Raw genomic sequence first — 4,381 nt, 5'->3', positions numbered from 1 at the left:
TTGTAGCTCATGTAGGGATATGGCTGAAGGATTGACATGACTTGACATATTGCTATTGCNCACATCATCAGTTTCTCACATCATGCCCAAGTTGGCTTTCAAGCTAGAGGAGGCTATTCATGTTGATATCTACTCAATACATGGTCAACTTACAACATGACCTGACTTAAAGACACCTCCAAGGATGAATCAGCCCATCATCCTATGGCCCTCAAAGAGCTGTATCAAAGTTGACTATGTTTGGGACAGGCCAGTAGCTATAAATGTGAAAGCAGACAGTGTGAAAGCCAACTTGGTCATGATGTCAAAAACTGGCAATGTCATGTCAATCCTTCAGCCATATCTCCACATGAACTCATAATTATGTTTTAATATAGGACAGTAGGTATCAATATGAAAGGCTTAGAATAGCCTTTCCTAATGTGAAAGACAACCTGTGCATAATGTCAAAAACTCATGCTGCAGCACTGGCAATATCATGGCAATCCTTCAACCTTATGCCCATAACCTAGACAGGGTCAATGACACCACAAACTACATGGCAACTTGTAGTCTCAAAAAGCGGACACTACAAACTTTTGTAGTCTCAAAAAGTGCACACTACAAACTTTTCTAATAAAAAAATGAACACTACAAACTTTGTAGTCTCAAAAAGTGCACACTACAAACTTTCTAATGAAAAAGCGGACACGACAAACTTTTGTAGTCTCAAAAAGCGCACAACACAAACTTTTTAATGAAAAAATGAACACTACAAACTTTGTAGTCAGGATAACCTTTTGACCCTAACCCTAACTTTGTAGTCTAAGTCCAAGCTTTTGTAGTCTAAGTCCGACTTTTGTAGTCTTTTGTAGTGTATGAGTAAACTTTGTAGTCTAAGTTCAACTTTTGTAGTCGTTTGTAGTCTATCAGTAAACTTTGTAGTTTAAGTCCGACTTTTTTGTAGTCTATCAGCAAACTTGGTAGTCTATATCTGAGTCTTATAGTACTTCCTTTTTTGGTCATTTTTCCCATGATACAATAATTGTAGCCCTTTCTTTTAGCTTTCTAAATATACTGAAATCATGTTATTTGGTTTTGTTTTCATCAAGAAAAACACAAAAAACAAAAAAAAACACAACACTTTTGAAATTCCTTTACCTCATATCTCCACAACAGGAGCACTTCAGAACATAATTCAAACAGATTTGGGAAGCTACAGTATAGGGCTACAACTTTCGCTTTTTGACCATTTTTGGTAATTGGTCATGTGACCATCATCCCAACATCCTCTTACATGGACCCTGATAGGTAAAGTCATTCTCCTCTTGGTTTTCTTCACTTTTTAGTCAAACCAGGTGATATTTCCCTTTTGGGATGGACCCTGAAGTGGACCCTGAAGGCAGTGCCTGATGTTCTGTATTCAAAGCATTCATGCCCTGGGTATCCATTGAAAAATCACAATGAAATACCCAGGGCTACATTTGAAAAATCACAATGAAATGCACAGGGCCACATTTGGAAAATCGCAATGAAATACCCAGGGCTACATTTGAAAAATCGCAATGAAATGCAGGGCATCTATTGAAAAATCGCAATGAAATGCCCAGGGCTACATTTGAAAAATCGCAATGATATTGCTCATGTAGCTAATGAAAGTTGCAATGATATCACCCAGGCACCTAATGAAAATTGCAATGATATCGGCCAGATAAATAATGAAAACTGCAATGATATTGGCCAGATAAATAATGAAAATCACAATGATATTGACCAAGTAGCTAATGAAATTTCCAATGATATCGCCCAGGTTTCTAATGAAAATCGCAATGATATTGGCCAGATAAATAATGAAAATCACAATGATATTGACCAAATAGCTAATGAAATTTCCAATGATATCACCCAGGTTTCTAATGAAAATTGCAATGATATTGGCCAGATAAATAATGAAAATTGCAATGATATTGGCCAGATAAATAATGAAAATTGCAATGATATTGACCAAGTAGCTAATGAAATTTCCAATGATATCACCCAGGTTTCTAATGAAAATTGCAATGATATTGGCCAGATAAATAATGAAAATCACAATGATATTGACCAAATAGCTAATGAAATTTCCAATGATATCACCCAGGTTTCTAATGAAAATTGCAATGATATTGACCAAGTAGCTAATGAAATTTCCAATGATATCACCCAGGTTTCTAATGAAAATTGCAATGATATCGGCCAGATAAATAATGAAAATCGCAATGATATTGGCCAGATAAATAATGAAAATCGCAATGATATTGACCAAGTAGCTAATGAAATTTCCAATGATATCACCCAGGTTTCTAATGAAAATTGCAATGATATCGGCCAAGTAGCTAATGAGATTTCCCATAATATCGCCCAGGTATCTAATGAAAATTGCAAATGATATCACCCATGTAGCTAATGAAATTCCAATGATATCGCCAGGTATCTAATGAAAATCAGAATGATATCGGCCAGATAACTAATGAAAATCGTAAATGATATCGCCCATGTAGCTAATGAAATTTCGAATAATATCGCCCAGGTATGTAATGAAAATCACAATGATATTGGCCAAGTAGCTAATGAAAATTGCCTAATGAAAATGCATGGTAACTGGAATGAATCCTATCATAAAGACTGTGGACTTATACACAGGGAGCCCTAGGCAGTTACCTTATTTTTATGATAAAGGTGGTACCCACTAGTGGGAATTTTAAGAAGGTTTGATCTCGATACTATTCACATGCCTGATGGCTTTGGCAGCCACAAGTTTCTTTTGCAGGCTACTGACCCCGCCATGTCTTGGGTGGAGGCGCGTTCTGTACCGAAGAACTCTTCCGAAAATTGGGCGAAATTCTTATACGAGGAAGTCTACGCGCGTTTCGGTTCTGTACTCCTTTGTCTCGTTGATGGTGGAAAAGAATTCAGAGGTGCAGTCGAGATCCTCTTCAAGCAATACGGCGTCGTCGTTATCACCTCTACTCCCTATCATCCTGAAGGAAACGGACACGCAGAGTGCTCTCATCAAACCCTCGCCAACTCTATCCTTCGCGCATGTGGCAAAGACACGTACGTATAAATGGCCTCTTTACGTACATGCCAGACTGTGGGCGATGCGCTGCTCAACTTCAAGAGTTACCGGGTATCCTCCATATTTTCTCCTCTACGGTCAAAGACCCTTCTTCGCTTTTGATTTCGCAGATAGAACTTGGGAGACTCTCGACTGGCACAAAGTCGCTTCTACCGAAGACCTCCTCGCCGTTCGCATGCAACAAATACTTCGCTGTGACAAGAAGTTAGTCTTAGCTATGGAAGAGCAGAAGCGTGCGTGTCAACGGGCTGTTGACGATTTCAATAGTAAGCATGAAAAGTATCTTACTTCTGGCGATTTTGTTTTGGGGACGTGGGTTTTATTGCACGAGACATGGTTGGACTCTCAGATGGGTAACAAGGGCGCGTTGAGATGGACGGGTCCATATATCATTCATCGCAAGGTTCATGACACCACTAGTGGCTACCACTAGTTATCATATAAAACAGGTAACTGCCTATAGGTCCCTGTGTATCCATCCACACTCTTTATGATAGGGAATCATTACTGTTACCATGTTTTTTCATGATCATATAAAGGCTGCGCTTTTTCATTAAGTGTAGGCAAGGTTTTGGGCCTCCCTCATAAGGTAGCCTGTGGTTATCATTACCAATTTCATATCTTTTCAAAGCCATATCATTGCGATTTTCATTAGTTGTCTGGCGAGTATCATTGGATATTTCATTAGCTACATGGGTGATATCATTTTGCGATTTTCAATGGTTACTTTGGCAATATCATTGGAAATTTCATATGCTACTTGGGCAATATCATTGCGATTTTCATAAATTATGTGGCCAGTATCATTGGAAATTTCATTAGCTGGTTGTGCAATATCATTGGCAATTTCATTAGCTACTTGGGCGACATCATTGTGATTTTCATTAGCTACTTGGGCAATATCATTGTGATTTTCATAAATTATGTGGCCAGTATCATTGGAAATTTCATTAGCTGGTTGTGCAATATCATTGGCAATTTCATTAGCTACTTGGGTGACATCATTGCGATTTTCATTAGCTACTTGGGCAATATCATTGCGATTTTCATTAGCTCCTTTGGCAATATCATTGCGATTTTCATTAGCTCCTTTGGCAATATCATTGTGATTTTCATTAGCTACTTGGGCGACATCATTGCGATTTTCATTAGCTACTTGGGCAATATCATTGCGATTTTCATTAGCTCCTTTGGCAATATCATTGGAAATTTTATTAGTTACTTGGGCAATATCATTGGCAATTTCATTAGCTACTTGGGCGACATCATTTCGATTTTCATTAG

This window comes from Laccaria bicolor, genomic scaffold (assembly GCF_000143565.1).
Source record: "Laccaria bicolor S238N-H82 LACBIscaffold_2 genomic scaffold, whole genome shotgun sequence".
In the NCBI taxonomy this organism is placed as follows: domain Eukaryota; kingdom Fungi; phylum Basidiomycota; class Agaricomycetes; order Agaricales; family Hydnangiaceae; genus Laccaria; species Laccaria bicolor.
The sequence above is the reverse complement of the archived record's forward strand: the minus strand, read 5'-3'. Positions refer to the sequence as shown.